The sequence below is a fragment of the Gobio gobio genome, assembly GCF_949357685.1.
Source record: "Gobio gobio genome assembly, chromosome: 22".
Taxonomy (NCBI): domain Eukaryota; kingdom Metazoa; phylum Chordata; class Actinopteri; order Cypriniformes; family Gobionidae; genus Gobio; species Gobio gobio.
Window position 1 is genome coordinate 26,887,896 of NC_137118.1, and position 21,016 is coordinate 26,908,911.

Here is a 21,016-nt window from a genome sequence, read left to right on the forward strand (position 1 = left end):
CGTCTCATTGTTGTTGGAGATGAGACCCAGGACAACAGTATCATCAGCAAACTTGATGATAGAGGTGGAGCTGTGTGTGGACAAACAGTCATGGGTGTAGAGAGAGTAGAGCAGGGGACTCAGTACACAGCCCTGTGGAGCTCCAACACTCAGGGTGATGGAGGTGGAGGTGAACTGGCCTACTCTCACCGCCTGGGGTCTGCCAGTGAGGAAATCTTCAATCCAGAGGCAGAGAGAAGAATTCAGGCCTAGATCCAGGAGTTTGTGTGTTAGCTTAATGGGAACTATGGTGTTAAAGGCTGAGCTATAGTCAATAAATAGCAGCCTGACATAGTTCCCACTTTTGCTGTCGATGTGAGTGAGGCAGGAGTGAAGGACGTGAGAAATGGCATCTTCAGTCGATCTATTGGGACGATAGGCAAACTGAAGAGGGTCCAAAGTGTCAGGAATGGAGGAGCAAATATTGTTTTTAATGAGTCTCTCAAAGACCTTCATGACTAAAGATGTGAGAGCCACTGGACGATAGTCATTTAGGCAAGAGGGTTTACTGATCTTAGGTACAGGGATGATGGAGGATCGTTTGAAGGAGGTGGGGACAACAGATGTAGCAAGGGACTCGTTGAATGGATGTAAAGAGCCCTGCGAGCTGATCAGCACAGGACCGCAGAACACGACCTGAAATACCATCCGGCCCAGCAGCTTTCCTGACATCCACACGTTTGAGTGCCCTCCGAACCTCGTCCTCCGAGACAGAGATCACGTGACCGTTGCTGCTCTGAGGGACTCTCTCTGACGCGTCACTCGCCGGAGTCGCGCTGCCGTGATTACCATCAAAGCGAGCGTAGAAAGAGTTTAACTCGTTCACTAGTAACGGATCAGCTCTCACCTCTGCAGAGGATTTAGTTCCAAAAGCACAGATGGTTCTCAGTCCCTGCCACATCCGCCGGGAGTCGTTGAGTTGGAAATGAGATTCCACTCTGTCTTTATAGCGGAGTTTTGCGGCTTTAACGGCGCGCCGGAGGGCGTAACATGAAGCTTTGTACTCCCTCATATCCCCCGTTAGGAGACCGGCATTGTAAGCGGTGGTGCGCGAGTTTACTGCAGTGCGAATTGAACTGTCCACCCACGGTTTCTGATTAGGGAAGGACGTTATAGTTAATGTTTGTGTGGCTTGCTCTGTCAGTGTGTTAATAAAGCAGAGCGCCACTTCTGTGAACTCGCTGACGTCTTCAGAACTCGCGCGGAACATGTCCCAGTCGACGTCATCAAGAGCTGCCTGTAGCGTGATCTCTGAATGGGATGACCAGCGTTTGACTTCCCTCCTCACCGGGGGCTCTTGAACGAGCCTTTGTTTATATTCCGGTGTGAGGAAAATGGCGGCATGGTCCGATTTGCCAAAAGCTGGCTGTGAACGAGCTTTGTAGGCGTTCTTAAACGGAGAGTAGCAATGATCCAGTGTGTTTGCTCCTCGTGTGGGACAGGAGACATGCTGGTGAAAGTTTGGCAATACTTTCTTTAGGTTAGCTTTGTTAAAATCACCCGCGACGATGAAAGCAGCGTCGGGGTGTTTGTTTATGAAGCCGCTGGTCACATCATGGAGGGCAGATAAAGCCAGCCCCGTGTCTGCCTGTGGTGGAATATAAACGGCAGTGGAGATGACCGAGGAAAACTCCCTCGGTAGGTAGAAAGGCCGGCACATGAGAGTTAAATGTTCCAAGTGAGGCGAGCAGGATCGCGAAAGAATGGAGATGTTCCTAGGATCGCACCATTTCTTGTTTATCATGAAACACACTCCACCGCCTTTAGATTTCCCGGCCTCGGCTGTTCTGTCCATCCGAAAAACAGAGAAGTTCTCGGACGGCGTCACGGCTGTATCCGGGACCGCTGGCGTGAGCCATGTTTCGGACAGACAATAGATGTTGCAGTCTCTCATGTCCCGTTGAAAACTTATCCTGGCTCTAAGATCGTCCATCTTATTCTCCAAGGATTGGACATTTGCGAGCAAAATGCTCGGGAGAGGAGGACTGAATGCTCTTTTTCTCAGTCTGTTGCGGATCCCAGCGCGTTTCCCGCGGTGTTTTTTGAATCCTCGCCGTCGACTCGAGTGGCCATTGTTCAACTCGGCGTCCCGGCGAATCTCAGATGGAAGATTGGAGAAAGTGTCCTGAAACAGGTCAGTGTAGCGGTAACCAATTTCCAGAAGTGTTTTGCTGTCGTAACAGATCAAAGCAGATGATCCGTTGGAAAAAATAGAGAGTAAAAGAGAGTAGAATAATAAATAAAAGCAAAGTCTTAGCGGAGCGACCTGAACGGCGACCGAGCACGGCGGCGCCATCTTCAATGAGGTTCATTCTCGTGCTACGCAGCACGTTTGAGCTTCCACGAGAACCAATGAAGTTAATTTTCATGTTACGCAGCACGTTTGAGCTTCCGCAAGAACCAATGAGGTCCATTCTCGTGTTACACAGCAAGTTTGAGCTTCCACGAGAACCAATGAAGTTCATTCTCATGTTACGCAGCACGTTTGAGCTTCCACAAGAACCAATGAGGTTCATTCTCGTGTTACACAGCACGTTTGAGCTTCCACAAGAACCAATGAAGTTCATTCTCATGTTACACAGCACGTTTGAGCTTCCACAAGAACCAACGAGGTTCATTCTCGTGTTACACAGCACGTTTGAGCTTCTACGAGAACCAACGAGGTTCATTCTCGTGTTAAACAGCACGTTTGAGCTTCCGCAAGAACCAATGAAGTTCATTCTCATGTTACTCAGCACATTTGAGCTTCTGCAAGAACCAATGAGGTTCATTCTCGTGTTACATAGCACGTTTGAGCTTCCACAAGAACCAATGAGGTTCATTCTTGTGTTACACAGCATGTTTGAGCTTCCGCAAGAACCAATGAAGTTCATTCTCATGTTACGCAGCACGTTTGAGCTTCCACAAGAACCAATGAGGTTCAGTCTTGTGATACGCAGCACGTTTGAGCTTCCACAAGAATCAATGAGGTTCATTTTCGTGTTACGCAGCACGTTTGAGCTTCCGTAAGAACCAATGAGGTTCATTCTTGTGTTACACAGCACGTTTGAGCTTCCACAAGAACCAATGAGGTTCATTCTCATGTTACGCAGCACGTTTGAGCTTCCGCAAGAACCAATGAGGTTCAGTCTTGTGATACGCAGCATGTTTGAGCTTCTGCAAGAACCAATGAGGTTCATTTTCATGTTACGCAGCACGTTTGAGCTTCCACAAGAACCAATGAGGTCCATTCTCGTCTTACACAGCACGTTTGAGCTTCCACGAGAACCAATGAGGTTCAGTCTTGTGATACGCAGCATGTTTGAGCTTCTGCAAGAACCAATGAGGTTCATTTTCATGTTACGCAGCACGTTTGAGCTTCCACAAGAACCAATGAGGTCCATTCTCGTCTTACACAGCACGTTTGAGCTTCCACGAGAACCAATGAAGTTCATTCTCATGTTACGCAGCACGTTTGAGCTTCCACAAGAACCAATGAGGTTCATTCTCGTGTTACGCAGCACGTTTGAGCTTCCACAAGAACCACTGAGGTTCATTCTCGTGTTAAGCAGCACGTTTGAGCTTCCGCAAGAACCAATGAGGTTCATTCTCGTGTTACGCAGCACGTTTGAGCTTCCACAAGAACCAATGAGGTTCATTCTCGTGTTATGCAGCACGTTTGAGCTTTCGCAAGAACCAATGAGGTTCATTCTCGTGATACGCAGCATGTTTGAGCTTCCTCAAGAACCAATGAGGTCCATTCTCGTCTTACACAGCACGTTTGAGCTTCCACGAGAACCAATGAAGTTCATTCTCATGTTACGCAGCACGTTTGAGCTTCCACAAGAACCAATGAGGTTCATTCTCGTGTTATGCAGCACGTTTGAGCTTCCGCAAGAACCAATGAGGTTCATTCTCGTGATACGCAGCATGTTTGAGCTTCCTCAAGAACCAATGAGGTCCATTCTTGTATTACGCAGCACGTTTGAGCTTCCACAAGAACCAATGAGGTTCATTCTCGTGTTACGCAGCACGTTTGAGCTTCCGCAAGAACCAATGAGGTTCATTCTCGTGTTACACAGCACGTTTGAGCTTCCACGAGAACCAACGAGGTTCATTCTCGTGATACGCAGCATGTTTGAGCTTCCTCAAGAACCAATGAGGTCCATTCTTGTATTACGCAGCACGTTTGAGCTTCCACAAGAATCAATGAGGTTCATTCTCGTGTTGCGCAGCACGTTTGAGCTTCCGTAAGAACCAATGAGGTTCATTCTTGTGTTACACAGCACGTTTGAGCTTCCGTAAGAACCAATGAGGTTCATTCTCGTGTTACGCAGCACGTTTGAGCTTCCGCAAGAACCAATGAGGTTCATTCTCGTGCTACGCAGCACGTTTGAGCTTCCACGAGAACCAATGAAGTTAATTTTCATGTTACGCAGCACGGTTGAGCTTCCGCAAGAACCACTGAGGTTCATTCTCGTGTTAAGCAGCACGTTTGAGCTTCCGCAAGAACCAATGAGGTTCATTCTCGTGTTACGCAGCACGTTTGAGCTTCCACAAGAACCAATGAGGTTCATTCTCGTGTTATGCAGCACGTTTGAGCTTTCGCAAGAACCAATGAGGTTCATTCTCGTGATACGCAGCATGTTTGAGCTTCCTCAAGAACCAATGAGGTCCATTCTCGTCTTACACAGCACGTTTGAGCTTCCACGAGAACCAATGAAGTTCATTCTCATGTTACGCAGCACGTTTGAGCTTCCACAAGAACCAATGAGGTTCATTCTCGTGTTACGCAGCACGTTTGAGCTTCCACAAGAACCACTGAGGTTCATTCTCGTGTTAAGCAGCACGTTTGAGCTTCCGCAAGAACCAATGAGGTTCATTCTCGTGTTACGCAGCACGTTTGAGCTTCCACAAGAACCAATGAGGTTCATTCTCGTGTTATGCAGCACGTTTGAGCTTCCGCAAGAACCAATGAGGTTCATTCTCGTGATACGCAGCATGTTTGAGCTTCCTCAAGAACCAATGAGGTCCATTCTTGTATTACGCAGCACGTTTGAGCTTCCACAAGAACCAATGAGGTTCATTCTCGTGTTACGCAGCACGTTTGAGCTTCCGCAAGAACCAATGAGGTTCATTCTCGTGTTACACAGCACGTTTGAGCTTCCACGAGAACCAATGAGGTTCATTCTCGTGATACGCAGCATGTTTGAGCTTCCTCAAGAACCAATGAGGTCCATTCTTGTATTACGCAGCACGTTTGAGCTTCCACAAGAATCAATGAGGTTCATTCTCGTGTTACGCAGCACGTTTGAGCTTCCGTAAGAACCAATGAGGTTCGTTCTTGTGTTACACAGCACGTTTGAGCTTCCGTAAGATCCAATGAGGTTCATTCTCCTGTTATGCAGCACGGTTGAGATTCCGCAAGAACCAATGAGGTGCATTCCTATGTTACGCAGCACGGTTGAGCTTCCTCAAGAAACAATGAGGTTCTTTCTTGTGTGTTATGCAGAATGTTTGAGCTTCTGCAAGAACCAATGAGGTTCATTCTTGTGTTCCGCAGCACGGTTGAGCTTCCTCAAGAAACAATGAGGTTCATTCTTGTGTGTTATGCAGAATGTTTGAGCTTCTGCAAGAACCGATGAGGTTTATTCTCCTGTCACGCAGCACGTTTGAGCTTCCACAAGAACCAATGAGGTTCATTCTTGTGTTACGCAGCACGGTTGAGCTTCCGCAAGAACCAATGAGGTTCATTCTCGTGTTACACAGCACGTTTGAGCTTCCACGAGAACCAATGAGGTTCATTCTAATGTTACGCAGCACGTTTGAGCTTCTACAAGAACCAATGAGGTTCATTCTCGTGTTACACAGCACGTTTGAGCTTCCACAAGAACCAATGAGGTTCATTCTCGTGTTATGCAGCACGTTTGAGCTTCCACAAGAACCAATGAGGTTCATTCTCGTGTTACACAGCACGTTTGAGCTTCCACAAGAACCAACGAGGTTCATTCTCGTGTTAAACAGCACGTTTGAGCTTCCACGAGAACCAATGAGGTTCATTCTCGTGTTACACAGCACGTTTGAGCTTCTACGAGAACCAACGAGGTTCCTTCTCGTGTTAAACAGCACGTTTGAGCTTCCACAAGAACCAATGAAGTTCATTTTCATGTTACGCAGCACATTTGAGCTTCCGCAAGAACACATGAGGTTCATTCTCGTGTTACATAGCACGTTTGAGCTTCCACAAGAACCAATGAGGTTCATTCTCGTGTTACACAGCACGTTTGAGCTTCCACAAGAACCAATGACGTTCATTCTCGTGTTACGCAGCACGTTTGAGCTTCCGTAAGAACCAATGAGGTTCATTCTCGTGTTACGCAGCACGTTTGAGCTTCCACAAGAACCAATGAGGTTCATTCTCGTGTTACGCAGCACGTTTGAGCTTCCGTAAGAACCAATGAGGTTCATTCTCGTGTTACACAGCACGTTTGAGCTTCCACAAGAACCAATAAGGTTCATTCTCGTAATACACAGCACGTTTGAGCTTCCACAAGAACCAATGAGGTTCATTCTCGTAATACACAGCATGTTTGAGCATCCACAAGAACCAATGAGGTTCATTCACGTGTTACGCAACATGTTTGAGATTCCGCAAGAACCAATGAAGTTCATTCTCATTGTTACACAGCACGTTTGAGCTTCCGCAAGAACCAATTAAGTTAATTCTCATGTTACGCAGCACGTTTGAGCTTCCGTAAGAACCAATGAGGTTCATTCTCGTGTTACACAGCACGTTTGAGCTTCCACAAGAACCAATAAGGTTCATTCTCGTAATACACAGCACGTTTGAGCTTCCACAAGAACCAATGAGGTTCATTCTCGTAATACACAGCATGTTTGAGCATCCACAAGAACCACTGAGGTTCATTCACGTGTTACGCAACATGTTTGAGCATCCACAAGAACCAATGAAGTTCATTCTCATTGTTACACAGCACGTTTGAGCTTCCGCAAGAACCAATTAAGTTAATTCTCATGTTACACAGCACGTTTGAGCTTTCGCAAGAACCAATGAGGTTCATTCTTGTGTTACACAGCATGTTTGAGCTTCCGCAAGAACCAATGAGGTCCATTCTCGTGTTACACAGCAAGTTTGAGCTTCCACGAGAACCAATGAAGTTCATTCTCATGTTACGCAGCACGTTTGAGCTTCCACAAGAACCAATGAGGTTCATTCTCGTGTTACACAGCACGTTTGAGCTTCCACAAGAACCAATGAAGTTCATTCTCATGTTACACAGCACGTTTGAGCTTCCACAAGAACCAACGAGGTTCATTCTCGTGTTACACAGCACGTTTGAGCTTCTACGAGAACCAACGAGGTTCATTCTCGTGTTAAACAGCACGTTTGAGCTTCCGCAAGAACCAATGAAGTTCATTCTCATGTTACGCAGCACATTTGAGCTTCTGCAAGAACCAATGAGGTTCATTCTCGTGTTACATAGCACGTTTGAGCTTCCACAAGAACCAATGAGGTTCATTCTTGTGTTACACAGCATGTTTGAGCTTCCGCAAGAACCAATGAAGTTCATTCTCATGTTACACAGCACGTTTGAGCTTCCACAAGAACCAATGAGGTTCAGTCTTGTGATACGCAGCACGTTTGAGCTTCCACAAGAATCAATGAGGTTCATTTTCGTGTTACGCAGCACGTTTGAGCTTCCGTAAGAACCAATGAGGTTCATTCTTGTGTTACACAGCACGTTTGAGCTTCCACAAGAACCAATGAGGTTCATTCTCATGTTACGCAGCACGTTTGAGCTTCCGCAAGAACCAATGAGGTTCAGTCTTGTGATACGCAGCATGTTTGAGCTTCTGCAAGAACCAATGAGGTTCATTTTCATGTTACGCAGCACGTTTGAGCTTCCACAAGAACCAATGAGGTCCATTCTCGTCTTACACAGCACGTTTGAGCTTCCACGAGAACCAATGAAGTTCATTCTCATGTTACGCAGCACGTTTGAGCTTCCACAAGAACCAATGAGGTTCATTCTCGTGTTACGCAGCACGTTTGAGCTTCCACAAGAACCACTGAGGTTCATTCTCGTGTTAAGCAGCACGTTTGAGCTTCCGCAAGAACCAATGAGGTTCATTCTCGTGTTACGCAGCACGTTTGAGCTTCCACAAGAACCAATGAGGTTCATTCTCGTGTTATGCAGCACGTTTGAGCTTTCGCAAGAACCAATGAGGTTCATTCTCGTGATACGCAGCATGTTTGAGCTTCCTCAAGAACCAATGAGGTCCATTCTCGTCTTACACAGCACGTTTGAGCTTCCACGAGAACCAATGAAGTTCATTCTCATGTTACGCAGCACGTTTGAGCTTCCACAAGAACCAATGAGGTTCATTCTCGTGTTATGCAGCACGTTTGAGCTTCCGCAAGAACCAATGAGGTTCATTCTCGTGATACGCAGCATGTTTGAGCTTCCTCAAGAACCAATGAGGTCCATTCTTGTATTACGCAGCACGTTTGAGCTTCCACAAGAACCAATGAGGTTCATTCTCGTGTTACGCAGCACGTTTGAGCTTCCGCAAGAACCAATGAGGTTCATTCTCGTGTTACACAGCACGTTTGAGCTTCCACGAGAACCAACGAGGTTCATTCTCGTGATACGCAGCATGTTTGAGCTTCCTCAAGAACCAATGAGGTCCATTCTTGTATTACGCAGCACGTTTGAGCTTCCACAAGAATCAATGAGGTTCATTCTCGTGTTGCGCAGCACGTTTGAGCTTCCGTAAGAACCAATGAGGTTCATTCTTGTGTTACACAGCACGTTTGAGCTTCCGTAAGAACCAATGAGGTTCATTCTCGTGTTACGCAGCACGTTTGAGCTTCCGCAAGAACCAATGAGGTTCATTCTCGTGCTACGCAGCACGTTTGAGCTTCCACGAGAACCAATGAAGTTAATTTTCATGTTACGCAGCACGGTTGAGCTTCCGCAAGAACCACTGAGGTTCATTCTCGTGTTAAGCAGCACGTTTGAGCTTCCGCAAGAACCAATGAGGTTCATTCTCGTGTTACGCAGCACGTTTGAGCTTCCACAAGAACCAATGAGGTTCATTCTCGTGTTATGCAGCACGTTTGAGCTTTCGCAAGAACCAATGAGGTTCATTCTCGTGATACGCAGCATGTTTGAGCTTCCTCAAGAACCAATGAGGTCCATTCTCGTCTTACACAGCACGTTTGAGCTTCCACGAGAACCAATGAAGTTCATTCTCATGTTACGCAGCACGTTTGAGCTTCCACAAGAACCAATGAGGTTCATTCTCGTGTTACGCAGCACGTTTGAGCTTCCACAAGAACCACTGAGGTTCATTCTCGTGTTAAGCAGCACGTTTGAGCTTCCGCAAGAACCAATGAGGTTCATTCTCGTGTTACGCAGCACGTTTGAGCTTCCACAAGAACCAATGAGGTTCATTCTCGTGTTATGCAGCACGTTTGAGCTTCCGCAAGAACCAATGAGGTTCATTCTCGTGATACGCAGCATGTTTGAGCTTCCTCAAGAACCAATGAGGTCCATTCTTGTATTACGCAGCACGTTTGAGCTTCCACAAGAACCAATGAGGTTCATTCTCGTGTTACGCAGCACGTTTGAGCTTCCGCAAGAACCAATGAGGTTCATTCTCGTGTTACACAGCACGTTTGAGCTTCCACGAGAACCAATGAGGTTCATTCTCGTGATACGCAGCATGTTTGAGCTTCCTCAAGAACCAATGAGGTCCATTCTTGTATTACGCAGCACGTTTGAGCTTCCACAAGAATCAATGAGGTTCATTCTCGTGTTACGCAGCACGTTTGAGCTTCCGTAAGAACCAATGAGGTTCGTTCTTGTGTTACACAGCACGTTTGAGCTTCCGTAAGATCCAATGAGGTTCATTCTCCTGTTATGCAGCACGGTTGAGATTCCGCAAGAACCAATGAGGTGCATTCCTATGTTACGCAGCACGGTTGAGCTTCCTCAAGAAACAATGAGGTTCTTTCTTGTGTGTTATGCAGAATGTTTGAGCTTCTGCAAGAACCAATGAGGTTCATTCTTGTGTTCCGCAGCACGGTTGAGCTTCCTCAAGAAACAATGAGGTTCATTCTTGTGTGTTATGCAGAATGTTTGAGCTTCTGCAAGAACCGATGAGGTTTATTCTCCTGTCACGCAGCACGTTTGAGCTTCCACAAGAACCAATGAGGTTCATTCTTGTGTTACGCAGCACGGTTGAGCTTCCGCAAGAACCAATGAGGTTCATTCTCGTGTTACACAGCACGTTTGAGCTTCCACGAGAACCAATGAGGTTCATTCTAATGTTACGCAGCACGTTTGAGCTTCTACAAGAACCAATGAGGTTCATTCTCGTGTTACACAGCACGTTTGAGCTTCCACAAGAACCAATGAGGTTCATTCTCGTGTTATGCAGCACGTTTGAGCTTCCACAAGAACCAATGAGGTTCATTCTCGTGTTACACAGCACGTTTGAGCTTCCACAAGAACCAACGAGGTTCATTCTCGTGTTAAACAGCACGTTTGAGCTTCCACGAGAACCAATGAGGTTCATTCTCGTGTTACACAGCACGTTTGAGCTTCTACGAGAACCAACGAGGTTCCTTCTCGTGTTAAACAGCACGTTTGAGCTTCCACAAGAACCAATGAAGTTCATTTTCATGTTACGCAGCACATTTGAGCTTCCGCAAGAACCAATGAGGTTCATTCTCGTGTTACATAGCACGTTTGAGCTTCCACAAGAACCAATGAGGTTCATTCTCGTGTTACACAGCACGTTTGAGCTTCCACAAGAACCAATGACGTTCATTCTCGTGTTACGCAGCACGTTTGAGCTTCCGTAAGAACCAATGAGGTTCATTCTCGTGTTACGCAGCACGTTTGAGCTTCCACAAGAACCAATGAGGTTCATTCTCGTGTTACGCAGCACGTTTGAGCTTCCGTAAGAACCAATGAGGTTCATTCTCGTGTTACACAGCACGTTTGAGCTTCCACAAGAACCAATAAGGTTCATTCTCGTAATACACAGCACGTTTGAGCTTCCACAAGAACCAATGAGGTTCATTCTCGTAATACACAGCATGTTTGAGCATCCACAAGAACCAATGAGGTTCATTCACGTGTTACGCAACATGTTTGAGATTCCGCAAGAACCAATGAAGTTCATTCTCATTGTTACACAGCACGTTTGAGCTTCCGCAAGAACCAATTAAGTTAATTCTCATGTTACGCAGCACGTTTGAGCTTCCGTAAGAACCAATGAGGTTCATTCTCGTGTTACACAGCACGTTTGAGCTTCCACAAGAACCAATAAGGTTCATTCTCGTAATACACAGCACGTTTGAGCTTCCACAAGAACCAATGAGGTTCATTCTCGTAATACACAGCATGTTTGAGCATCCACAAGAACCACTGAGGTTCATTCACGTGTTACGCAACATGTTTGAGCATCCACAAGAACCAATGAAGTTCATTCTCATTGTTACACAGCACGTTTGAGCTTCCGCAAGAACCAATTAAGTTAATTCTCATGTTACACAGCACGTTTGAGCTTTCGCAAGAACCAATGAGGTTCATTCTTGTGTTACACAGCATGTTTGAGCTTCCGCAAGAACCAATGAGGTTCATTCTCGTGTTACGCAGCACGTTTGAGCTTCCACAAGAACCAATGAGGTTCATTCTTGTGTTACGCAGCACGGTTGAGCTTCCGCAAGAACCAATGAGGTTCATTCTCGTGTTACACAGCACGTTTGAGCTTCCACGAGAACCAATGAGGTTCATTCTCGTGATACGCAGCATGTTTGAGCTTCCGCAAGAACCAATGAGGTTCATTCTTGTATTACGCAGCACGTTTGAGCTTCCACAAGAACCAATGAGGTTCATTCTCGTGTTACGCAGCACGTTTGAGCTTCCGCAAGAACCAATGAGGTTCATTCTCGTGCTACGCAGCACGTTTGAGCTTCCACGAGAACCAATGAAGTTAATTTTCATGTTACGCAGCACGGTTGAGCTTCCGCAAGAACCAATTAGGTTCATTCTTGTGTTACACAGCATGTTTGAGCTTCCGCAAGAACCAATGAAGTTCATTCTCATGTTACACAGCACGTTTGAGCTTCCGCAAGAACCAATGAGGTTCATTCTCATGTTACGCAGCACGTTTGAGCTTCCACAAGAACCAATGAGGTTCATTCTCGTGTCACGCAGCATGTTTGAGCTTCCACGAGAACCAATGAAGTTCATTCTCATGTTACGCAGCACGTTTGAGCTTCCACAAGAACCAATGAGGTTCATTCTCGTGTCACGCAGCTCGTTTGAGCTTACGCAAGAACCAATGAGGTTCATTCTTGTATTACGCAGCACGTTTGAGCTTCCACAAGAACCAATGAGGTTCATTCTCGTGTTACGCAGCACGTTTGAGCTTCCACAAGAACCAATGAGGATCATTCTCGTGATACGCAGCATGTTTGAGCTTCTGCAAGAACCAATGAGGTTCATTTTTGTGTTACACAGCATGTTTGAGCTTCCGCAAGAACCAATGAAGTTCATTCTCCTGTTACAAAGCATGTTTGATCTTCCGCAAAAACCAATGAGGTACATTCTTGTATTACGCAGCACGTTTGAGCTTCCTCAAGAAACAATGAGGTTCATTCTTGTTTGTTATGCAGAATGTTTTAGCTTCTACAAGAACCAATGAGGTTCATTCTCGTGTTACGCAGCACGGTTGAGCTTCCTCAAGAAACAATGAGGTTCATTCTTGTGTGTTATGCAGAATGTTTTAGCTTCTACAAGAACCAATGAGGTTCATTCTCGTGTTACGCAGTACGTTTGAGCTTCCACAAGAACCAATGAGGTTCATTCTCGTGTTACGCAGCATGTTTGAGCTTCCGTAAGATCCAATGAGGTTCATTCTCCTGTTATGCAGCACGGTTGAGATTCCGCAAGAACCAATGAGGTGCATTCCTATGTTACGCAGCACGGTTGAGCTTCCTCAAGAAACAATGAGGTTCATTCTTGTGTGTTATGCAGAATGTTTGAGCTTCTGCAAGAACCGATGAGGTTTATTCTCCTGTCACGCAGCACGTTTGAGCTTCCACAAGAACCAATGAGGTTCATTCTTGTGTTACGCAGCACGGTTGAGCTTCCGCAAGAACCAATGAGGTTCATTCTCGTGTTACACAGCACGTTTGAGCTTCCACGAGAACCAATGAGGTTCATTCTAATGTTACGCAGCACGTTTGAGCTTCTACAAGAACCAATGAGGTTCATTCTCGTGTTACACAGCACGTTTGAGCTTCCACAAGAACCAATGAGGTTCATTCTCGTGTTATGCAGCACGTTTGAGCTTCCACAAGAACCAATGAGGTTCATTCTCGTGTTACACAGCACGTTTGAGCTTCCACAAGAACCAACGAGGTTCATTCTCGTGTTAAACAGCACGTTTGAGCTTCCACGAGAACCAATGAGGTTCATTCTCGTGTTACACAGCACGTTTGAGCTTCTACGAGAACCAACGAGGTTCCTTCTCGTGTTAAACAGCACGTTTGAGCTTCCACAAGAACCAATGAAGTTCATTTTCATGTTACGCAGCACATTTGAGCTTCCGCAAGAACCAATGAGGTTCATTCTCGTGTTACATAGCACGTTTGAGCTTCCACAAGAACCAATGAGGTTCATTCTCGTGTTACACAGCACGTTTGAGCTTCCACAAGAACCAATGACGTTCATTCTCGTGTTACGCAGCACGTTTGAGCTTCCGTAAGAACCAATGAGGTTCATTCTCGTGTCACGCAGCACGTTTGAGCTTCCACAAGAACCAATGAGGTTCATTCTTGTGTTACGCAGCACGGTTGAGCTTCCGCAAGAACCAATGAGGTTCATTCTCGTGTTACACAGCACGTTTGAGCTTCCACGAGAACCAATGAGGTTCATTCTAATGTTACGCAGCACGTTTGAGCTTCTACAAGAACCAATGAGGTTCATTCTCGTGTTACACAGCACGTTTGAGCTTCCACAAGAACCAATGAGGTTCATTCTCGTGTTACACAGCACGTTTGAGCTTCCACAAGAACCAACGAGGTTCATTCTCGTGTTAAACAGCACGTTTGAGCTTCCACGAGAACCAATGAGGTTCATTCTCGTGTTACACAGCACGTTTGAGCTTCTACGAGAACCAACGAGGTTCCTTCTCGTGTTAAACAGCACGTTTGAGCTTCCACAAGAACCAATGAAGTTCATTTTCATGTTACGCAGCACATTTGAGCTTCCGCAAGAACCAATGAGGTTCATTCTCGTGTTACATAGCACGTTTGAGCTTCCACAAGAACCAATGAGGTTCATTCTCGTGTTACACAGCACGTTTGAGCTTCCACAAGAACCAATGACGTTCATTCTCGTGTTACGCAGCACGTTTGAGCTTCCGTAAGAACCAATGAGGTTCATTCTCGTGTTACGCAGCACGTTTGAGCTTCCACAAGAACCAATGAGGTTCATTCTCGTGTTACGCAGCACGTTTGAGCTTCCGTAAGAACCAATGAGGTTCATTCTCGTGTTACACAGCACGTTTGAGCTTCCACAAGAACCAATAAGGTTCATTCTCGTAATACACAGCACGTTTGAGCTTCCACAAGAACCAATGAGGTTCATTCTCGTAATACACAGCATGTTTGAGCATCCACAAGAACCAATGAGGTTCATTCACGTGTTACGCAACATGTTTGAGATTCCGCAAGAACCAATGAAGTTCATTCTCATTGTTACACAGCACGTTTGAGCTTCCGCAAGAACCAATTAAGTTAATTCTCATTGTTACACAGCACGTTTGAGCTTCCGCAAGAACCAATTAAGTTAATTCTCATGTTACACAGCACGTTTGAGCTTTCACAAGAACCAATGAGGTTCATTCTTGTGTTACACAGCATGTTTGAGCTTCCGCAAGAACCAATGAGGTTCATTCTCGTGTTACGCAGCACGTTTGAGCTTCCACAAGAACCAATGAGGTTCATTCTTGTGTTACGCAGCACGGTTGAGCTTCCGCAAGAACCAATGAGGTTCATTCTCGTGTTACACAGCACGTTTGAGCTTCCACGAGAACCAATGAGGTTCATTCTCGTGATACGCAGCATGTTTGAGCTTCCGCAAGAACCAATGAGGTTCATTCTTGTATTACGCAGCACGTTTGAGCTTCCACAAGAACCAATGAGGTTCATTCTCGTGTTACGCAGCACGTTTGAGCTTCCGCAAGAACCAATGAGGTTCATTCTCGTGCTACGCAGCACGTTTGAGCTTCCACGAGAACCAATGAAGTTAATTTTCATGTTACGCAGCACGGTTGAGCTTCCGCAAGAACCAATTAGGTTCATTCTTGTGTTACACAGCATGTTTGAGCTTCCGCAAGAACCAATGAAGTTCATTCTCATGTTACACAGCACGTTTGAGCTTCCGCAAGAACCAATGAGGTTCATTCTCATGTTACGCAGCACGTTTGAGCTTCCACAAGAACCAATGAGGTTCATTCTCGTGTCACGCAGCGTGTTTGAGCTTCCACGAGAACCAATGAAGTTCATTCTCATGTTACGCAGCACGTTTGAGCTTCCACAAGAACCAATGAGGTTCATTCTCGTGTCACGCAGCTCGTTTGAGCTTACGCAAGAACCAATGAGGTTCATTCTTGTATTACGCAGCACGTTTGAGCTTCCACAAGAACCAATGAGGTTCATTCTCGTGTTACGCAGCACGTTTGAGCTTCCACAAGAACCAATGAGGATCATTCTCGTGATACGCAGCATGTTTGAGCTTCTGCAAGAACCAATGAGGTTCATTTTTGTGTTACACAGCATGTTTGAGCTTCCGCAAGAACCAATGAAGTTCATTCTCCTGTTACAAAGCATGTTTGATCTTCCGCAAAAACCAATGAGGTACATTCTTGTATTACGCAGCACGTTTGAGCTTCCTCAAGAAACAATGAGGTTCATTCTTGTTTGTTATGCAGAATGTTTTAGCTTCTACAAGAACCAATGAGGTTCATTCTCGTGTTACGCAGCACGGTTGAGCTTCCTCAAGAAACAATGAGGTTCATTCTTGTGTGTTATGCAGAATGTTTTAGCTTCTACAAGAACCAATGAGGTTCATTCTCGTGTTACGCAGTACGTTTGAGCTTCCACAAGAACCAATGAGGTTCATTCTCGTGTTACGCAGCATGTTTGAGCTTCCACAAGAACCAATGAGGTTCATTCTTGTGTTACACAGCACGTTTGAGCTTCCTCAAGAACCAATGAGGTCCATTCTTGTATTACGCAGCACGTTTGAGCTTCCACAAGAATCAATGAGGTTCATTCTCGTGTTACGCAGCACGTTTGAGCTTCCGTAAGAACCAATGAGGTTCGTTCTTGTGTTACACAGCACGTTTGAGCTTCCGTAAGATCCAATGAGGTTCATTCTCCTGTTATGCAGCACGGTTGAGATTCCGCAAGAACCAATGAGGTGCATTCCTATGTTACGCAGCACGGTTGAGCTTCTTCACGAAACAATGAGGTTCTTTCTTGTGTGTTATGCAGAATGTTTGAGCTTCTGCAAGAACCAATGAGGTTCATTCTTGTGTTCCGCAGCACGGTTGAGCTTCCTCAAGAAACAATGAGGTTCATTCTTGTGTGTTATGCAGAATGTTTGAGCTTCTGCAAGAACCGATGAGGTTTATTCTCCTGTCACGCAGCACGTTTGAGCTTCCACAAGAACCAATGAGGTTCATTCTTGTGTTACGCAGCACGGTTGAGCTTCCGCAAGAACCAATGAGGTTCATTCTCGTGTTACACAGCACGTTTGAGCTTCCACGAGAACCAATGAGGTTCATTCTAATGTTACGCAGCACGTTTGAGCTTCTACAAGAACCAATGAGGTTCATTCTCGTGTTACACAGCACGTTTGAGCTTCCACAAGAACCAATGAGGTTCATTCTCGTGTTATGCAGCATGTTTGAGCTTCCACAAGAACCAATGAGGTTCATTCTCGTGTTACACAGCACGTTTGAGCTTCCACAAGAACCAACGAGGTTCATTCTCGTGTTAAACAGCACGTTTGAGCTTCCACGAGAACCAATGAGGTTCATTCTCGTGTTACACAGCACGTTTGAGCTTCTACGAGAACCAACGAGGTTCCTTCTCGTGTTAAACAGCACGTTTGAGCTTCCACAAGAACCAATGAAGTTCATTTTCATGTTACGCAGCACATTTGAGCTTCCGCAAGAACCAATGAGGTTCATTCTCGTGTTACATAGCACGTTTGAGCTTCCACAAGAACCAATGAGGTTCATTCTCGTGTTACACAGCACGTTTGAGCTTCCACAAGAACCAATGACGTTCATTCTCGTGTTACGCAGCACGTTTGAGCTTCCGTAAGAACCAATGAGGTTCATTCTCGTGTTACGCAGCACGTTTGAGCTTCCACAAGAACCAATGAGGTTCATTCTCGTGTTACGCAGCACGTTTGAGCTTCCGTAAGAACCAATGAGGTTCATTCTCGTGTTACACAGCACGTTTGAGCTTCCACAAGAACCAATAAGGTTCATTCTCGTAATACACAGCACGTTTGAGCTTCCACAAGAACCAATGAGGTTCATTCTCGTAATACACAGCATGTTTGAGCATCCACAAGAACCAATGAGGTTCATTCACGTGTTACGCAACATGTTTGAGATTCCGCAAGAACCAATGAAGTTCATTCTCGTGTTATGCAGCATGTTTGAGCTTCCACAAGAACCAATGAGGTTCATTCTCGTGTTACACAGCACGTTTGAGCTTCCACAAGAACCAACGAGGTTCATTCTCGTGTTAAACAGCACGTTTGAGCTTCCACGAGAACCAATGAGGTTCATTCTCGTGTTACACAGCACGTTTGAGCTTCTACGAGAACCAATGAGGTTCATTCTCGTGTTACACAGCACGTTTGAGCTTCTACGAGAACCAACGAGGTTCCTTCTCGTGTTAAACAGCACGTTTGAGCTTCCACAAGAACCAATGAAGTTCATTTTCATGTTACGCAGCACATTTGAGCTTCCGCAAGAACCAATGAGGTTCATTCTCGTGTTACATAGCACGTTTGAGCTTCCACAAGAACCAATGAGGTTCATTCTCGTGTTACACAGCACGTTTGAGCTTCCACAAGAACCAATGACGTTCATTCTCGTGTTACGCAGCACGTTTGAGCTTCCGTAAGAACCAATGAGGTTCATTCTCGTGTTACGCAGCACGTTTGAGCTTCCACAAGAACCAATGAGGTTCATTCTCGTGTTACGCAGCACGTTTGAGCTTCCGTAAGAACCAATGAGGTTCATTCTCGTGTTACACAGCACGTTTGAGCTTCCACAAGAACCAATAAGGTTCATTCTCGTAATACACAGCACGTTTGAGCTTCCACAAGAACCAATGAGGTTCATTCTCGTAATACACAGCATGTTTGAGCATCCACAAGAACCAATGAGGTTCATTCACGTGTTACGCAACATGTTTGAGATTCCGCAAGAACCAATGAAGTTCATTCTCATTGTTACACAGCACGTTTGAGCTTCCGCAAGAACCAATTAAGTTAATTCTCATGTTACGCAGCACGTTTGAGCTTCCGTAAGAACCAATGAGGTTCATTCTCGTGTTACACAGCACGTTTGAGCTTCCACAAGAACCAATAAGGTTCATTCTCGTAATACACAGCACGTTTGAGCTTCCACAAGAACCAATGAGGTTCATTCTCGTAATACACAGCATGTTTGAGCATCCACAAGAACCACTGAGGTTCATTCACGTGTTACGCAACATGTTTGAGCTTCCGCAAGAACCAACGAGGTTCATTCACGTGTTACGCAACATGTTTGAGCATCCACAAGAACCAATGAAGTTCATTCTCATTGTTACACAGCACGTTTGAGCTTCCGCAAGAACCAATTAAGTTAATTCTCATGTTACACAGCACGTTTGAGCTTTCGCAAGAACCAATGAGGTTCATTCTTGTGTTACACAGCATGTTTGAGCTTCCGCAAGAACCAATGAGGTTCATTCTCGTGTTACGCAGCACGTTTGAGCTTCCACAAGAACCAATGAGGTTCATTCTTGTGTTACGCAGCACGGTTGAGCTTCCGCAAGAACCAATGAGGTTCATTCTCGTGTTACACAGCACGTTTGAGCTTCCACGAGAACCAATGAGGTTCATTCTCGTGATACGCAGCATGTTTGAGCTTCCGCAAGAACCAATGAGGTTCATTCTTGTATTACGCAGCACGTTTGAGCTTCCACAAGAACCAATGAGGTTCATTCTCGTGTTACGCAGCACGTTTGAGCTTCCGCAAGAACCAATGAGGTTCATTCTCGTGCTACGCAGCACGTTTGAGCTTCCACGAGAACCAATGAAGTTAATTTTCATGTTACGCAGCACGGTTGAGCTTCCGCAAGAACCAATTAGGTTCATTCTTGTGTTACACAGCACGTTTGAGCTTCCGCAAGAACCAATGAGGTTCATTCTCATGTTACGCAGCACGTTTGAGCTTCCACAAGAACCAATGAGGTTCATTCTCGTGTCACGCAGCATGTTTGAGCTTCCACGAGAACCAATGAAGTTCATTCTCATGTTACGCAGCACGTTTGAGCTTCCACAAGAACCAATGAGGTTCATTCTCGTGTCACGCAGCTCGTTTGAGCTTACGCAAGAACCAATGAGGTTCATTCTTGTATTACGCAGCACGTTTGAGCTTCCACAAGAACCAATGAGGTTCATTCTCGTGTTACGCAGCACGTTTGAGCTTCCACAAGAACCAATGAGGATCATTCTCGTGATACGCAGCATGTTTGAGCTTCTGCAAGAACCAATGAGGTTCATTTTTGTGTTACACAGCATGTTTGAGCTTCCGCAAGAACCAATGAAGTTCATTCTCCTGTTACAAAGCATGTTTGATCTTCCGCAAAAACCAATGAGGTACATTCTTGTATTACGCAGCACGTTTGAGCTTCCTCAAGAAACAATGAGGTTCATTCTTGTTTGTTATGCAGAATGTTTTAGCTTCTACAAGAACCAATGAGGTTCATTCTCGTGTTACGCAGCACGGTTGAGCTTCCTCAAGAAACAATGAGGTTCATTCTTGTGTGTTATGCAGAATGTTTTAGCTTCTACAAGAACCAATGAGGTTCATTCTCGTGTTACGCAGTACGTTTGAGCTTCCACAAGAACCAATGAGGTTCATTCTCGTGTTACGCAGCATGTTTGAGCTTCCACAAGAACCAATGAGGTTCATTCTTGTGTTACACAGCACGTTTGAGCTTCCTCAAGAAACAATGAGGTTCATTCTTGTGTGTTATGCAAATGTTTGAGCTTCTGCAAGAACCGACGTAGCACGTTTGAGCTTCTGCAAGAACCGACGTAGCACGTTTGAGCTTCCGCTAGAACCAATGAGGTTCATTCTTGTGTTACGTAGCACGTTTGAGCTTCTGCAAGAACCAATGAGGTTCATACCTTTGTTACGCTTTTACGGCTGAGCTTCTGTTTGTTCTCTGACCAATGTTTATTTATATGAATAAAAGCCTAAATTCAATGTTCATCGTATGATCTGAAATCGATCTCTTCAGAAAATGTTGACTGAACCGCTCGATTCATATGAACTCTTCATGAACTTTTCGAAAAGTCAAAGTGGGAGTTGCATAGCTGTTGATGGAGGGACAGAAATATCTCCAATTTTATTAGAATATCTACATATGTGTTTCAAATGTGAACAAACGTCTTATGGGTTTGGAACAACATGAGGGTGAGTTAATGACATTTTGGGGTCAACAAACCCTAAAAAAACTGTACCAACAAAAGAATACCTATGATGCCAGGTGTACGTATTTGGCAACTTGTAATATCTCAGGCACTATATAAACAGTACACGCATACTGCACTATACTCATAGATGAGCCTTCTTATGAAAAGGTTAT